Source organism: Pseudorca crassidens, chromosome 6 (genome assembly GCF_039906515.1).
Source record: "Pseudorca crassidens isolate mPseCra1 chromosome 6, mPseCra1.hap1, whole genome shotgun sequence".
NCBI classification, from domain to species: Eukaryota; Metazoa; Chordata; class Mammalia; order Artiodactyla; family Delphinidae; genus Pseudorca; species Pseudorca crassidens.
This window is the reverse complement of record NC_090301.1, coordinates 60,377,401-60,396,308: the sequence shown is the minus strand read 5'-3', so window position 1 is coordinate 60,396,308 and position 18,908 is coordinate 60,377,401. Positions and strand designations below refer to the sequence as shown.

General features: G+C 41.3%; 1 protein-coding gene and 1 non-coding gene across 2 annotated transcripts in view; both read left to right on the top strand.

The window, feature by feature from the left end:
• Window positions 1–18,908, top strand: part of METAP1D (methionyl aminopeptidase type 1D, mitochondrial) — a 79,229-nt gene that overhangs the window by 15,083 nt on the left and 45,238 nt on the right.
• On the top strand, window positions 2,192–2,263 carry TRNAV-UAC (transfer RNA valine (anticodon UAC)). The gene has a single exon. It is a non-coding gene; the product is annotated as a tRNA-Val (tRNA).

Below are 18,908 nucleotides of genomic sequence, written 5' to 3'. Positions count from 1 at the left end.
AGAGATGAAAAGTGATGGTGGTGGCTGCAGAGAAGTGTGGAGGTTCTTGGTTCTCTTTTTAAATAACAACTTCATCAAGATATAATTCACAGACCATGCAATTCACCTATTTAAAGTTTACAATTCAGTGGTATTTAGTGTATTCAGAGTTGTGTGACCATCACCACCATCAATTTTGTATTTTCATCACCCCTGAAAGAAACCTCTTACCCATTAGTAGTCACTCTCCAATCCCCCTATCCTCACCAGCCCTAGGTAACCACTAATCAGCTTTCTGGCTTTATAGATTTCCTATTCTGGACATTTCAAATACGTGTAATCACATAATGTGTGGTCTTCTATGACTGGCTTTTTTCATTTAGGACTGTGTTTTCAAGGTTTATTCATGTTGAAGCATGTATCAGTACTTCATCCCTTTTTTAATTGCCAAATAATATTCTACTGAATGGGATATCACATTTTGTTTGTCCATTCACCAATTGTTGGACATTTGGGTTATATCCACTTTTTGACTCTTACAAATAATGCTGCTGTGGACATTTGTGTACAAGTTTTGTGTGGACGTACATTTTGGTTTTGACATAGAGGTCCTGGCTATGTTTAGACGCAGAGGGAAGGAAGGCAACTGGTAAGGAACAAGGACCACGGGAAATTCTGGAGAGCAGGGGGCTTCCTGGAGAGAGATCAGACCTGAAAGAGGTGAAAAGGAATAGAAGGAGGAGAAGGGGGAAAATTCCCCTTGGAAGTGGTGAGAGTATCTCTACTTCTACAACAGGAGTGAAGGACGAGTGGGAATTTCTTTTTCTATGAATGAAAATACTTTGAAAATATATTTTCTGATTATAAAAGTAATACAAGGAAGGCTGTATAAAGAGAGGCTAAGAGTGTGGGTTGTCAAATCAGGCTCCTTAGGTTCGAATCCTGATGCTGTTGCTTACTAGTTGTGGAACCTTGGGCATGTTAACCTATCCAGGCTTCAGTTTCTTCATTTTTAAAATGGAGTTGAGCCAAGTACTTACCTTACTAGGCTGTTATGAAGATTAAAGAAATGATACCTGTGCAGCTGTATTAGTTACCTACTGCTGTGTAACAAATTACCCCAAATGACAAACTCTATGTCACAGTTTCTGAGGCGCAGGAATCTGGGTGTAGCTTAGCTGGGGGCCGATGGCTTAGGAGCTCTCACGAGGTTGTAGTTGAGCTATTGGTGGGAGCTGTAGTCATCCCAGCACTTGACTGGGGCTGGAGGACCCACTGCCAAGCTCACTCACATGGTTCTTGGCTGGCCTCAGTTCCTTGTGAAGGCCACTTTCTTGCCACCTGTGTCTCTCCATTGGACTGCTCACAACATGGCAGACTGCTTCTTCCAGACTCGTGATCCAAGGAGGGTACCAGAGTGCCCACTGTGGCAGAAGCCACAGTCTTTTATAACCTAATTTCAGAAGTAACATCCCATCCCCCTGCTCCCACAGACCAGCACAGTGTAGCGGACCAGGGTGTGGATGCCAGGAGGCTGGGTCATTGGCGACCACCTTGGCTACCACACAGTTCTTAATAATAAGCCCTTAATAACTACAGTTGGCCCTTGAACCACACGGATTTGACCTGCATGGGTCCACTTATACATGGATTTTTTTTTTGATAGTAAATACTACAGTGCTACATGGTCCACAGATACTGAAGGCTGACTATTTATTTGCAGATGTTCTCCTGCGAGGAGGGTCAGCACCCTTAACCCCCAGGTTGTTCAGTGGTCAACTGTATTCATAGTGGAAATATTAAGATATTTTAAAAGTGGGGCTTCCCTGGTGGCTCAGTGGTTAAGAACCCGCCTGCCAATGCAGGGGACACAGGTTCGACCCCTGGTCCGGGAAGATCCCACAGGCCGCGAAGCAACTAAGCTCGTGAGCCACAACTACTGAGCCTGCTCTCTAGAGCCCGCGAGCCACAACTACTGAAGCCCACATGCCACAACTACTGAAGCCCACGTGCCTAGAGCCCATGCTCCACAACAAGAGAAGCCACTGCAATGAGAAGCCCACAGACTGTAACGAAGAGTAGCCCTCACTTGCCGCAACTAGAGAAAGCCCGCATGCAGCAACGAAGACCCAACGCAGCCAAAAATAAAAACAAATAAATAAATTTATGTTTTTTAAAAAGATATTATAAAAATGTATATAGAAGAGGGAATTCCCTGGTGGTCCAGTGGTTAGGATGCGGCGTTTACACTGCCGTGGCCTGGGTTCAATCCCTGGTCGGGGAACTAAGATCCCCCAAGCTGAGTGGTGCCACCAAAACAAAAACAAAAACAAAAAAAGTATAAAGAAGAAAGTAAAAGTCACTCACAGTCCACCATCTAGATGGAACTGGCATTCTAAAATGACTTTTTCCCTAAGGAGGGCTACTAGTAATAGGACCATGATTTCTAAAAATTCCTTCCACATCTACGAGAGAAAGCTTATTAATTACTGAAATATTAACTTAGGAAAATGAACATTTGAGATCCTTTTATCTCTCACACTTGGAGTCTGCACATCACACTTGTTTATCCTTCTATTCAGCATTGTGATAATTCTGAATTTGGGGCATCACATACCCTGTCTCTGTCATCAGTAAGATTGTGATTTTCCTATAAGATCAAATAGAAATAGGTCACAGATGAAATGAACACCCTCACCGGACTCCCTGCCAACTGGCTGGTCCAGCTGAAAACCAGCCCCTCTAAGAATTGATGTTACAAAAACAGCTCCTCTCTGTTGTCTTCTGTCATTTCTCCCCTACTTTATGCTCCGTGAATAGCAGCTGTTCAGGGTATTGCCGAGTGAGCACAGGGGTGCTGCAATCAGAAATGTGAGTGAGCGACACAGCAGGAGAAGGCTGGGGCCGAGGGAGGTGCGTTCTGGTGATACAGTGAGTAAGTGGGAGACATGACAAACAGCCAGACAGCAGTACGATGGCCCACTGGGAAGCATGTGAAAGATTATCAATTACCTCGATTAAAAAAAGAAAGCCCCCAGAAGTCTCTTTCGCCAGTAGAGAAAAATCACAGCTGCTGAGGAGGGTCTTGTCAAGTCTCTTAGGTGGATTGGTGCTTCGTGCTAGCTTCTTTTATAAAAGTCGGATTAATTTTCTAATACTGTTTTCTACTTTAATGTTATTGCTTTAATCATTAGACTATCACCAATTCCTTCAGGCAATAGGAAGCGATTGAAGATTTAATGAGATTCATACTGCTTGTCCTTAAATGTTGATGACTTCCTTCATGCATATTAATCATTCCTGACCTTGATCTTAAATTCCTTCCCAGCACAGATTCTCATCAAGCATACCTCCTAGATCCCTCGGTGTTCACCAGGCACCTGGTTTGTTTCCAAAAGTACATTAACTCTAATGTTCAGTGTATGTCAGATTTTTCAGTACCCTTGTCTGATTTGTCTTCTAGTTCTTACTATGATTATAAATCTGGAAAATTTAGGGGGAGAAGAATCAGCAACCCTGAAGAGGGGATTTAGCCTAGTTTAAAAGACTGTTCTGTTCAGCAGACCTTGAACATGCCTTAATTGGTTGTCTAGGTCAGTATGTCCAACTGGCAACTCTCAGACCCCATCCAGGCCACGGAGTGTTTCTGGGTGGCTGAAGTGTGTGTGCTCCGGCTGGTGATCAGCAGGACTCGGCCTTTGTCCCCTGCTTTGGCGGCCCCAGCCTTTAGTTCAGGCCTACCCCCTCCTGCCACAGGGGCCTGGGAAACCCTGGCTGACCACCTGGTCTCCTCATGCCCAGCATCCGTGCATCTGCATCCCCACCCTTGCCCCAATTATCTCCTCAGCCACCTTGGCAGATTTTCTAACCAACAGCCCTTGCCCGAACCAGGACCCAGGAAAGGAGTCGTTGGAGTGTGTGAGAGGAGAGGGCTGAGGAGTCGGGGGGCGGGGGAGGGGGGGGAGATGAAAGTGAGAGAGAAGGGGTGTGGGGGAAAGAGGGAGAAAGGATCACATCAGTTGAAGAGAAAATAAATATGTAAGACCTTGAGGGTGAGGGAGTCTGTATACAAGGAGACAGAACGAGTAGGAAGAACTAAGTAAAGAGGTGAAAGAGCTTGCGTACGGTGATGCTGAGATGAGGACGAAAAGAGGTAAATTTGCGTGTGAAAGATGCCACCTGTGAGAGAATGGGAGGAGAAAATGGAGAGAGCAAAACAGCTCTGCTCCATAGAACCTGACCAGGCGCATCACTGGGAAACACGGTCTAACAAAGCATTTTTTCAGATTTGTGAATATGTTTTTGTTTTTTGTTTGTTTGTTTTGCGGTACGCGGGCCTCTCACTGTTGTGGCCTCTCCCGTTGTGGAGCACAGGCTCCGGACGCGCAGGCTCAGCGGCCATGGCTCACGGGCCCAGCCGCTCCGCGGCATGTGGGATCTTCCCAGACCAGGGCACGGACCCGCGTCCCCTGCATTGGCAGGCGGACTCTCAACCACTGCGCCACCAGGGAAGCCCGTGAATATGTTTATAACAAAAAAGTATTATTATAAAAATGTTAAACCACAAACAGACCGTTAGAAGATTACATTACTCTAAGGTTATTTTAGGATGTCCCAAATGCTTGCTGGCGTGTTGATTGTCTTAAATGTGGCTCATCCCAACCAAGAAGTTGGACAGTATCAATTTTGATGATGTTAAGTGCTTACCATTTTTAAAAAACAAATAAATGGAGTGCTTTTTACATACAAATGGAAGTTTTTCATCTTAAGTAATTATCTGTTGATATCATTTAACTGAATAAGTAGGAAGATATCCATTTTGTGAAGTAGGTTTCTCATATGTAATGATCAAAATCTTTCTTTTAAAGATAACTTTTAAAAAATAGTCAGAAATTTTCATACCTTTTAACTCAATTATTTAATTCCACTTCAACAAGTCTATATTCAGAAAATAACTAGAGATGCTGGCAAAGATTTCATTTTAAGGATGTCTATTACAGTATTAATCATATTAGCGAAGAACTGGAAACTCCCTAAATGTCTAATAAAATAGAGGAATGATTAAATTATGATACATCCATAAGAGGAGAGAGTCTATTATATAGTCACTAAACTACTTCTTCTAATTCATCTCCACACTACACTCAGGTGGCCTTTTAAGTAGCACATTGGATCATTTCACTTCCTCTTAAACATTTCCTTGGCTTCCCGTTGCACTCACCGTGAAAATCCTGACCTCCAAGGCTTTGTCTTATCACCCCAACTCTCCAGTCCCTCCATTTCTGTCTACTGGCCTGCTTTTCAGGTGCTCTCATTCCCTAAGCCCTTTCCTCCCCAGGACCTTTGCACATGAACTTCTCTTCCCCAGCTGTTGTCTGGCTAAGTCCTGCTTGTTCTTGAGGTCTTAGCTTCATCAAAGGGATTTCCTGACCCTCTTTACCACCCCTGTACTCCACCCCCCAGCATACTCACTCATTGTGACCTAGGCTTGTCTTTCATAATACATACCACATTTTAAAATCATATGTTCATTTGTGTGGTTGTTCTTTTAATGCCCAGGTCCCCTCTGAACTTTGTCATTTTGTTCTCCTTTCTGAGAGAGATCCTCAAGTTTATTCTCTGCCCCTTCTATTGAAGTTTTCCTTTCTGTTGTCATATTTTTAATCTCCCAGAGTCTGTTTTGTTCCCTTAAAGTTTTGTTTAAGAATAGTATTCTGTTCTTGTTTCATGGTTGCAACATGGTTTCTTGAGTATATTATTAATATACTCACCATGGTTTCTTGAGTACATTATTAATAATTTTCTAGAAATTTTCTTCTCTGTATATTGTTTCCTCTGAGGTTTTTGTTTTTGTTTTTGTTTTTTGGTATTTATATTTTATATAAGAGACTTTCTCAGACATCTGGAAATCCATGGTTGCTTGCTTCTGTATAAGAATGGGGGATTTAGGGGCTTCCCTGGTGGCGCAGTGGTTGAGAGTCCGCCTGCCGATGCAGGGGACATGGGTTCATGCCCCAGTCCGGGAAGATCCCACATGCCGCGGAGTGGCTGGGTCTGTGAGCCATGGCCGCTGAGCCTGAGCGTCCGGAGCCTGTTCTCTGCAACGGGAGAGGCCACAACAGTGAGAGGCCCACATACCGCAAAAAAAAAAAAAAAAAAAAGAATGGGGGATTTAAAAATCTGAGTGGGCTCGTGAAAGACAAGGAAGACTGAGAAACTGCCAGAGACTGTAGAAGACTAAAAAGACTTAACAACTAATTACATTGTGGAATCCTGGATTTGGAGGCTGGCCCAGAAAAAAGGACATTAGTAGAAAAAATGGTGAAATTCAAATAAGATCCATACTTCAGTTCATATTAATCTACTAATACTAATTTCCTGTTTTGGATGGTAAAACTCTGGTTATGTACAATGTTAACGTTAGGGTAAGCTGATTGAAGGATGTGTAGGAACTTTTTGTACCGCTGTTTCCCTTTGTACTATTTTCAAAATAGAAAATAAAAACAAGACAAACTGAGTGGAAACTCTGAGCAAGGGATGGGGACAAGCTGCTGTGGGTCAGCTCAGCCATGGGGAGACCTGATGGGGCCATTGAATGAGAAAGTGAGAGAGATGATAAGCAGGGAGGAACAGGTTCAAAGCAGCATGGCATAAAGATCGCCCTGGCTTCAGGGAGGAGAATGATTTGGAGGAGGACTTTAGAAACTGAGAGAACAGTAGAGAAGCATTTGTAACCATTTGGGGCAAAAAATGACAGTGGCTTGGACCAGGGTCGTGGGCGTGGAGAGATGTGAATGGTTTTAGGAGCTGTTGGTGAGGTAGACTCACAGAATGGTTGTCGCTTGGATTTGGGGATGGGGATGATGGAAAAGGATGAGTGGTGGGGGACCCCCTGATTCCCAGGTTCTGGTTTAGGCAGTTGAGTGGATTATGGTACCATTCATAGCGAACACTGGAGGGAGGACAAGGTTTGGAAGAGAATATGATCAATTTAACATGGCGAGTGTTAAGTGTGAAGTGCCCAGAGAGAGCCAAATGGAGAGTTCCAGTAAGCGGAGGAGATGAACAGGTCGGGAGAGTTTGGGGAAGGGATCTGGGCTAGAGATGCAGATTTGGAAGTCATGAACATGTGGTGGCTATGTGACGGAACATATGTAAGCTCCCTAGGGGAAGGTAGTAGCTTGAGAAGAAGAGGAGTAAGGACAGAACCCTAAGAAAAACTGATATATAAGGAGTAATCAGGGAAGGGAAGCCTACAAAAGAGGCTGAGGAGTAGCTAGAGAAGTAGGAAGCCTTTATGGGTAATTACCTTTTAGTTAATACTTTAAAGTATCATCAGATTCTGAGGTAAGTGTCCAGATTCAGTATGGTTGACTTCTCTCCTCAGCACCAACCCTCCTTTCCAAATACCTTCCAGATACCCTCACGTAGAGTCCTGCTGCTACTTGACATTCAGTAAATCCAAACGAAGTCCTCCCCAGACCAGAACCAACTTATCCTCTATTCTTTCCCCTTTCTGTTAATGACACCACTGTCATCAGAGTCATCTTTGACTCCTTTCCGCTAATCAGTATGTATTTAACCAATTATCAGGTTATGTAAATTATACCTCTGCAGTCTCTGGTGTCCCTCCTCTTTCTTACATTCCCTAAATTACCACAGAGGTTTAATCCCTCATTACTTTTCGTCTGTCCTCTTGTAATAGCCGCTTAACTGTGCAATATCCTGATTCTCCATTGCAATCCATTCTACCCTTTTAACTTCCCTAAAGAGTAATTTTTTTAAAATTTTATTGAAGTATACTTGACTTACAATGTTGTGTTAATTTCTGCTGTATAGCAAAGTAACTCAGTTATATATATATATATTCCTTTTCATATATATATATTTTTTCATATAAGAGCAATTCTTTAATAATTTGCTTAATTAAATCTAAACTGAGCTCTTTAAACCTTTCAGAATATAGTCTTATTTTACTCTTCCAAATAAGCATACTCAATACTTTAGCAAAAACAAAAGCACTCGACACTTCATATACTCCGGCCTTTCATAACTCTACACTTCTGTTCATGCTTTACCCTCAGCCTATTATGCTGTTCCTTTGCCCTTCATTTTTGTCAAAAGCCTCTCTGTATATCAAGGGCTACGTCAAGCACCACCTTCTCTATAGAGCCTCTCTTGGTCTTCCCTAATAATTGCCGTCTTGCTTGTCTGCCTCCCTTCCTTCCTTTCTTCCACCAATATTGGAACTTCCTACCAGTTGGGGAAGTTGCAGGAAACTGAAGTCATTCTGGCTATTTCAAGCAGAAGTGCCTTTAACATGGAAACTGGGTGTCCATAATTGTTGAGAGGTTAAAGAAACAGCCTGTTGGCGGAGCGTGCGGGAACAACTTCCAGAACAGCTCCTCCTTTCCTCCAGAGCCAGCCCACCAGGTGAGTTAAGCTGCCACCACCTCCAACTGCTTCTGAATACTCACGAAGCCGATGTGGGATGCTAGGATGCTGCTCAGAAAACCCTTACATTTCCCCATCGTGCTCACCAGCAGAAGAAAGAATAGCAGAAGCAGCAAGAATGAGGCTGCCATCACACTCCCCACTTCAGATCTCCCATGAAAGTTTCTAACTGGTAAGGTGAAATTCAGATGTAGAACCTTGATGTTGGGGAGTCTGGGACACATAGTTCTCAGCTATTGAGTCTCCACAGTACAGAAGACAACTGAGGAGGAGGTTGGAATGCATGCTGAGACGATCATTTTTTCCACAGACACTTAGTGTGAGCCATGGGCTGTTATATTTGTAACAGTTTTCACACTAACCTTGTCACACCAGTGGATTATCAAGTCTGCTAGGATAGGAGTATGAATAATTCCTATACCCCCTCCCAGTAAATACACAAGTTTCTATAGAGGGTAAGAACTAAATAACTATTTGCTATATGAGTGAAACTGAGTCATCTTGCCAAGACTAGCATCATTACTTGGATAGAAGGGAAAACCTTTTAATATTAACCCAAGACAAGACAAGGGGGTAATTAAAAGGAAGTCTAAAAAACTCCAGGGGAAATTTCAGTTTGTTTATGTACAAAACAGAAGTTTAATTGAGATTCTAGCTACAAATTACTTCTTTTTTCTAACACTGAAGAGAAGAGAGCCTGTAGATGGTTCTAATGTCATTGAATAAGAAATGTCCTGTGGGGGAGGTACAATTGCCATTGATGTTTGAAATGAGAAAACTCAGGGTAGTAGATGGAATTGAGTCCTGTAAACTTGTGTCTGCTTATTAAGAACAGAAATAGATGACTTACTGTGATGATTAAAAGAAAAAGAAAAGAAGTAAAAGAAAGTTACTAGAAAATAGATGCCTCTGGAAAATAAGGAGGACTTTCATGTCACTGATAACCAAGGTAATCAACTTGACTTTGTGGCTATGGACAGATTTATGAGGATGTAAGGACTCTAATAATAAATTGCAGTCAGGGTTTGAAGGATAACTTATTAAGATACAACAAATAAGATAAATTGTGTTAGAAATCTTTTCTTTATCTGAGATAAGAGGCTCACTTAAGAGATACTTCCATAAGTAGTGCAGAGGTAGGACCATAAAACTAAATAAGGAGTGGTAACTTCAGCTCTGGGTATAACACCATGTGACCTTAGGCAGGTCCCTTAGTTGGCAGCCTGTGGCTTCAGCTGCCATTCCTTTGCTGATTGATCTCTCTGTCTATTCATTTCCCAAAGCTCACTGTCCTCTAGAGTTAGAGATAGACTATCCCAGTGGTTCTAACTGTATTGTGCATTTAGAATCACAAGAGTCTTTAATGTCTTCCCACAGTTCTTTAAACTCCTTGTTTTATAACACAAATCTCTTCATATTTTGACCCTGTGTGCATCTCTAATCTTGTGATGGGCACTCTTCCCTCAAGCCATAACATCTATAGATTTTACAAAGACTATTTGTGTGAAATGCATATACCACGACTGTCCTCATCTGGCACTACATTTATGCTCATTCTTTAAAATTCATCTCAAGTACACTTTGATTGATATGCACCATCTCTTTGTTCCAGCAGCATCCTTAGCGTACCTCTAGTGCTGTACTGTAACCATGGGTTAATCGGTCTATCTTCTTTTCCCTTCTAGGCAATAAATTACTTGAGCATAGGGATTCTGAGTAGTAGGTATGGAGAGGGGCCTGGGAATCTGCATGTTCAACAAGCTCCTTGGGGAATTCTGAAGGCTCAGACCTCAGTTGTCTTTTTTAAAACTATATCCTCAGTATCTTTATTTTATTTTATTTTTAAAACATCTTTATTGGAGTATAATTGCTTTACAAGGTTGTTAGTTTCTGCTGTATAACAAAATGAATCAGCTATGCATATACATATATCCCCATATCTCCTCCCTCTTGCGTCTCTCTCCCCCACTCCCCATCCCACCCCTCTAGGTGGACACAAAGCGCCGAGCTGATCTCCCTGTGCTATGCAGCTGCTTCCCACTAGCCATCTATTTTACATTTGGTGGTGTATATATGTCCATGCCACTCTCTCACTTTGTCCCAGCTTACCCTTCCCCCTCCCTATGTCAGACCTCAGTTTTAATTGGTTTCTAAGATCTATTTCAACTCTGAAATGTCAAGGCTTTTCTTCCTTGCATTTTTAAAAATAAACTTATTTATTTATTTTTATTTTTAGCTGCACTGGATCTTCATTGCTGCTCACGGGCTTTCTCTAGTTGCGTTGAGTGGGGGCTACTGTTCGTTGAGGTGCGCAGGCTTCTCATTGCGGTGGCTTCTCTTGTTGTGGAGCACGGGCTCTAGGCACGCGGGCTTCAGTAGTTGCAGCACGCAGACTCGGTAGTTGTGGCGCACAGGCTTAGTTTCTCCGCAGCATGTGGGATCTTCCCAGACCAGGGCTGGAACCCGTGTCCCCTGCACTGGCAGGAGGATTCTTAACCACCGCCACCAGGGAAGCCCTTTTCCTTTCAGTTTAACTGGTGTTGAGGAGGGGAGAAAAAGCTTTTGGTTAGTTGATTAAAGCCAAAAAAAAAAGACTGCCTATGCAGTCCTCTTCCATGCCCACTGTAAGATTGCTTATTATACTGAATGTAGGATAAGGTAGATAAGTAGAAATAAGATAAATTCCCTGATTTCATTTAAGAGTGTTGGCTTAATCTGTTCAACTTTTTATTCATTAATTCTGAGACTGTTGAGGGCTTGCCATGTGTCACTGTTCTAGTCGTTTATTGCACATCAATGAACAAAACAGACAAAAGTCCCTACCTCAAGGAGCTTGCATTGATAGGCAATAAATAAATATGTTAAGTAAATCACAGAGTATTTTAGAAGGTGATAAGCAATGTGGAGAAAATGGAACAGGGAGGGAGGACTTTCTTTTACTTTGTCAGTGCTTAGTAATAAGTTACTAGAGAAAATAATTTATTTAATTTGAGCTGTTTAAATAAGCCATACTTTAAAAGGCAGAATTTAACCTGCACCCAGTCAGAACAGAGCTTGGGATTTGCAAAATTCAAGTCTAGTTTCCGTTTATAAAATTGACAATAACTGTCTTTCCCATTATGTTATTATACGTCAGTAGGAGAGAAATAATTTAAGGAATTGCTCCCAAGGAGTCCTAGTAAATTATGTGATTTTTTTACCACTACAAAGAAAAAGGAAATAAGGAATTAAGCCACAAAGCAGTAAAAAGAAGTTTGTGTTTTATACTAATCTGCAAGGCTGATTTAATTTTATTATTTAAAAGAAATCCACTTCATTCCAAAGCCTCTTTTCTTATCTCTCCACTTCCCCTTTTTAATTTTTGGTTTGGATTTTCATGTTTAGATTAAAAAGTATGGGTCCTTTTAGAATTTATAGGGAAGCCTCATCATATGCATGAGAAGCACAGGACTTTAGCTTTACCTGTCTGGGGCGCTCAGGAGGAGGCTAGTTTTGTGGGGAGAATCACGTATCCATCTTTACTTTCAAATAACTTAATCAAAAGATCAAACATTTCACTGTAAACAGTCTTAAAAGTCAAACTAATGTCACCTGCAGAGGCAGCTAAAAGAATGATGAGTATTGTTTTGCACAGCAGTTGAAACTGTTTTCAAAGTCCTTCCACAATGAGGTAGAAAATGACTTTTCTCGCACTCCTTAAAAACTAGAACTGTGTGGTAATTCTGATGACTGTCAGTTCCTGTGGGGTGTTTATACAAAGGTACTTTTAAATGAAGAGACATTTTTAGAGCAATTAGAGACGAGGCTAGACAGAGAATAGCCGGCTCAGGGGCCTGGCAGGTCGGGGTTAAGGTTTATTGACAGGACAGGGTCAGGCGTCTGCTCAGCCACCACTGCCCCTCCTACCTGCCCTCCGGATACATCCAAGACCTCAGCCAGCCTGGGCTCCCTGCTGTAAGCCAACCCCCCCTGCACAATGTGGGAAGGGAAAGAAGAAAGGAGGAAGAACAGGCGAAGTTCTGCAGAAACATTACAGTTCAGTCTTGAAATACAAGTTTGAAAATATTTAAGTCTATTTTTCTGGCCCAGATGTTGTGTCACTTTAGGAAGAAGAAATTTTAAAACATACAAAGAATTGTCTGTTCTTTCAACTTTGTAGTTTGCAGTTATTGCATCCTGCAGAAAGAAATTGCCTGGCCAAAGTAGTCTTTTAATTTCATTTTTCAGTTTTGAGTTACAGGTTTCTGGCAAGCTCCCTGACCACTACTGTTACCTGGTGGCGCCTATATTTCATCAAATTTAGACGTGCAGACTACCTGGATCCAGGCCCAGATGAACTGTTGAGACTGATAAACATGATCCCACCCTGCCCCCATGCATGCTCCTGCTTTTCCCTTTAAGGGAATCTAAAACTTTGAGTCCTTGGGTCCCCAAGGGAGTTAAAAAAAAATGTGTTCTGGTATTCGGGTAGTCGAGTTTGCGCTGTGGTTTTCTGTGAGGCATCTCTGCTTGCCCAGAGGCTGGTGCACATCCCAGCCGTGCCCCACTTCTCCAGTGTTGGTGATTAATGCAGGGAAATTTTTTTGTTTTTAATAAAAACAAGCAGAGACATCTGTCAGTCAAGGCAGAATTTGTTTGACATCTTGTGATTGCTGCTTACAGAAAGAATGACAGCAGTTGTTAAACAAATAAGAAAAAAACTGCTGTTTATGGGTAGTTTGCAGATATCCTAAGGATATCCTTGTAACATTACTTGCCTTCGCTTGTATAAGTAGAAAATAGTAGAATGAACAGAATCATTAACTTTTGAAATCTGGGTTGTATTAGATTTAAAGTAGTAATAAAAATGGAAATATTAAGCAAATGTATTATTTTTAGCTGTGTAATATACTAGGGGCTTTTCCTTTCGTTAGAATATATTTCAAACATTTGTTTTCATGATTGCAGGGGGAGTATTAGCATTCAATGTAATTAAACTTAATTGTATTTCCTATATGAATTATTTTTAGTCTCTTTTTAAAATGCATTTATGATTTTTTTCCTCTATACTAGCTATTCCCATACGCTTGCCCTGAGAAAAGGTTATAGAAAATTTGTCTATTTGCTCGGAAACAGTCAGAAATCACGAATTAGATTTTAATTTAATTTAGAATTTTTGAAATGAAATTTTGGGATATAATCAAGTGGGAAAAGCATGAAACTCTTCAGGGTCTGAGGTTTTTGTTCTCATGCCATGTTCATGTGATCTAAGAAAAATACTTACTCTCTGTCTGGCCCAAGTTATTCTACTTGGGAAGTGTTACAATAATTTCAGTCCCTGATGATGTGGAAGTATCAGATCACATATTTCCTTAGGTACCGGGTGAGATTGGGGTTTGCTGGGAAGAGCAGAAAAGGAACTTCTGGAATGTTGGAAATAGTCTGTATCTTGATAGGTATTTGGTTACACAGGTGTATGCGTTTGTCAGAACTCATCAAATGATATACTTTAAGATTTAAAGATTTGTTCATATCATAGTATGTGTATTTTACCTCAAAATACAAAAAAAAAGGAATTCTAAACACATATTTGGTTAACGTTATACGTGTTGAAATATGGGGGAGAGGGTTACTGTCTTTGAAACTTACTTTGAAATGCCTCCAAAAGGAAAAAAAAAAGGTGGATATAGAATGTTTAGAAATGTGATAAAGAGCAGATATAGTAAGGAGTTAATTGTAGGATCTAGGTAGTGTGAATATTTACCATAAAATTCTTTGAACTTTTTTTTTTTTTTAGCGGTACGCGGGCCTCTCACTGTCGTGGCCTCTCCCGCTGCGGAGCACAGGCTCCGGACGCGCAGGCTCAGCGGCCATGGTTCACAGGCCCAGCCGCTCTGCGGCACGTGGGATCCTCCCGGACCGGGGCACGAACCCGTGTCCCCTGCCTCGGCAGGCGGACTGTCAACCACTGTGCCACCAGGGAAGCCCTGAACATTTTTATATGTTTGAAAATGTTCATAAAATGTTGGGGAAAAAGTGAAGGTACTGGTTATTGCTCGTTAAAGGATTTGTATACCTCCATTTTTAATTCTACCCCCCGTTCATTCAAAATTAAGCCACTTGGATTAATATCAAAAGGGGGGAGGAGTGTGAATGTGAGCCATTTAGATAAATAGAAAAATGTACCCACCTCATACTCTAGTTACTTTTGAAAGGCCGTTAACAAGCATGGAAGCCAAGAGTGTCTTTACAAACAAGAAGAGCTCTGAGAAACCCACATCATGCCCCCAACCAATGACCTCTCTGGGCAGATAAAAATTGGCCTCCAGACCCCTAACCATGGAAAAGGACATGGCCTCCTGACACATAATCTTCACCACTGGTAAGCAGGTAACCCCCCTGCTGTATACCTTATACTAAGGCCCTATCAAATGAAAATGGGCTTTCGGTTTTCAGCCAAATCTCAGGGATTTGGCCATGAACACCTCTACTTTTATCAGAATGCCAAGCTATCTCTTACATCCTGATAGAGGCCTCTTTTTAAAGATATCTTATATGGGACCTCTGTGATACTTATGTTGTGTGTGTGTTAATCTTGAAGGGTCAAAAGGGTAAATTGGTTCTGGTGAATTTGAACCAAACTTTTAAAAGCTAATGATAATACATTTTTAAATGAGGCCATGTTGCTCAGTTGGTGCTTGAACAGTAAACTGGAAAGTCAAGATTGGAGAGGCTCAAAGATCTCAGTTCTTTCAGGGTCTCAAAATGAACTCTGGCCAGTTAATTTATCTCCATTCATTGATTTTCTCACTTGGAAAATGAGAAATGAAACCTGGCACAAAATGCCCGGTCAGGGGTTCTAAAACTTTAGTGTGTGTAAAAGTCATTTAGTTTGTTAGAGATTCCAGCTTCCAACCCCTGGGTTTTCTGAATCAGTAGGTCTGGGGCAGAGCTCAGAAATCTGCATTTTAATAAATGCCTGCTGTGATACTGATGTAAATATTGGACCACGTGAAAACCAGCGTAGGTGTGTTTTGATGGGTACTATGTTAACTGATAGAATCTTGCATTATTTTAGCTTTTTCTTAGGGAGAATTTTACACGTACACTAAAGTAGAGAGAATGGTAAAACGAACTTCCATGGACCCATCACCCAGCTTCAACATTCTTAGTTCACTTCTACCCCTATCTACTCCCTATACACTTCATCCACTGATTATTTGCAGAAGCAAATCTTAGACATATCATTACATCCATAAATATTTTAGTAGGGGGCTTTTCTGGTGGCGCAGTGGTTGGGAGTCCGCCTGCCGATGCAGGGGACGCGGGTTCGTGCCCCGGTCCAGGAGGATCCCACATGCCGTGGAGCGGCTGGGCCCGTGAGCCATGGCCGCTGAGCCTGCGCGTCCGGAGCCTGTGCTCCGCAACGGGAGAGGCCACAACAGTGAGAGGCCCGCGTACCAAAAAAAAAAAAAAAAAAAATTTTAGTAGGCAACTCTAAAATGTTAAAATATAAGTACTCTAAAAAATATACCATATTAAACCTTACAAAATTAGAGAATAATTCCCTAGTATCAAATATGTCTGTGTCTAGATTTCCTTGATTCTCTCTTCCCCCACCGTTGATTTGTTGGCATCAGGAACCAAACACAGTCTACACATTGCATTTGATTGATGCGTCTCTTTAATCTTTTAATCTAGAGGTCCCCCTTCCCTGCTTTCTTTCTTTCCCTTGTGATTTATCTGCTGAAGAAACTAGGCCATTTGTTCTGTAGCTTTTCTCAGTCTAGATTTTCTGATTGGATCCCCATGATGTCATTTATCATTTTTCTTTCCCCTGTATTTCCTGTAAATTCCATCACTTCCATCCTGAAGTTTGATCAGATTAAAGTTCAATCTGGGGGCTAAAATGCATCATTGGTCATGTCATATACTTCCATCAGGAGGCACATGTCTGGTTATCTCTCTTTTTTTTTTTTTTTTTTTTTTTGGTTATCTCTCTTTATGTCATGTTAGCAGCTATTGATGATCATTGCTGAGATCTGTTCTTACGTAGGGAGAGCCCCATATTTTGACTCTAAGTATTTCATGGAAGAACCTTCTCCCTCTCATCATGGATATTTCCTTTTCTAAGTTAGGCTTTTAAAGCTTTCACAGTGAACCATAGCTGCCTACTTAGACAATGTGTTTGCTACAAAAAGCAGAAAGGCTTTCTTGCTTTCACATCTTAGTCTCATTTTCACAATATAGTAATCTTTAAAATTTGTCCTAGTGCCTTCAACATTTATTTCAGTTTCTGAGACATATTAAGATGAATGGATGACCACACAATTGAGCAGAAATTTGGGGGCCCTGTAATGAAACCACAGTTGCAGGCAAGGTGACCTGGTATAAGTACAAGTGAGTAAGAGCCTCCAGTTCTGTACCATCATCCCATCCTGAGGGGAAGGCGATGAGTGTTTAATACCTATATTTATTTACTTTGTCCTGAAAGCAAACATGAGGTTTCTGGATCAGGGGCAGACAATTATTACTTATAACAGTAACCATATTGGTTCCCTATACCCCAGTTTTCTCCTTGAGAGCAATGTGAAGGGGTCTAAAAGAATGAATTGGGTATGCCAAGATCTCTCCAGGAACTGGGAATGAATGGGTTCATTCCTTCATTCAACAAACACATACTGATGGTCGAGTGTATGCAGACACTGAGCCAGCTCTGGAGAGGATGGTAAATACTAGAGTACTCCCAACCTAATGCATAAAACCATATACCTCTGTGCCTAGAATTAGCCATCAAGTCTCATCCTATACTTATAGGTAATCAAATATATATATTTGTACATATGTGTGTGTATTTGATGTTATATATGTATGTGTATACAATTTTATACCTATATAAGCACATGTATATGTGTATTTGATTTTATATATGTGTGTATATAATTTTATACATATATAGGCCCATATATGTGTGTGTTACTTGATTTTCCCCTCTGACTTACATTATAATTTCAAAAATCATTTCCTTAAATCATAGAGTTGCTCATCTTATCTTTAGTTCTTCTCAGCCATTTCTACCTTAGCGATGAAATCCGTATAAACCCAGACCAGAATCCTGCCAAAGTGTGTTCTTAAGTCTTTGTTCTATCCTGAATTCTGTACCATTTGGAATTAAACCAACTCATTTGAAATGGAAAAAAAAAATCATTTTCTTCATTTGTAATTTATCTACAGATGTCATTTGCACTGACGTTTGCGTGAAGTTTTCTCATCTCCAGCTTCTCAGGTAGCAAGTGAATTAGCTATACTTTATACCCACTTTGGAGTTTGCTCATGTGACTAGCTTTTTTGAAGAGAAAGTGAAATCCAAATTGGGAAAATTAGACTCTGAGAAGAAAATCCCAGTGCAAAGTACTAAATATTTCCTCAGGCTGAAGAGACCTACAGCAGGACGAGGGACAGACCCAACAGCTGTGGTAGGTGCTGTGGATTAGGTCTGGTGGAGCAGGCACCCTAATAGGGGAGATGCAAAGACACAATTAGACAAATGCGATAACTCCGCAACGGGAAAGTGCTTGGAAGGAAATAAAGTTAAGAGGTAGTGAGTAACTGGGGAGACCACTTTAGAGAGAGCGGTCCCAGAAGGCCTCTCCGATGAAGTGACATTTGAGCTGAGGCCTGAAGGATGTGAATGAGCCAGTGACGTGAGGAGCTGGTGAAAGAGCAGATGCAGAGATGAGAAAGGACTTAGTATGTCTGAGAACAGAAAGGGGGCCTGGTGGCTGGCTGGCCGTGAGTGACAGGGGGAGTGGAGTGTGAGAGGTAGGCAGAGGCCAGACCACGCCAGGACCATGTCAACTCTGAGAAGCTGGAATTAATGTTCTAAAAGCAGTTAACAAACATTGAAGAATTTTAAGCAGGAAAACTTAGTAATTATCTTCATTTAGGCTTTTTTTTTACACATGTGCAAACCTCTATGTGTGTGTGTGTGTGTGTGTGTTTTGTTTTTTTTATTTTTTGGCCACTCCTCGCAGCTTGCAGGATGCGGGACCTTAGTTCCCCAACCAGGGATCGAACCCATGCCCTCCACTGTGAAAGCGCAGATTCCTAAGCATTGGACTGCCAGTGAATTCCCTATGTGTGTTTCTAATGGTAGCTTGCTGTAGGTGATCTGCAATTTGCTCTTTCATTTACCAGTAACATCATGGGCATCTATGAAAGGAAGATTTATAAGGAAAAATAAGTTTGATTTGCTGTGAACGACATGACAAATAGATGTAGATATGTAAGAACTTGAAGCTGTGGCTAAAAATCAGTGTCCTAGGGGTAAAAAATGGCCAGTGCTTGCTTTTAATGTCCATTATAGATACAAATTCACTTCAGTAACTTAAGAACATTAAAGACATATTCTAACTTGATTCTTTCATAAGCTTATCATGATTAGTATATTACTTTAATCATGTATTTATTGTTAAAACAACTTTATAGGCCATTTT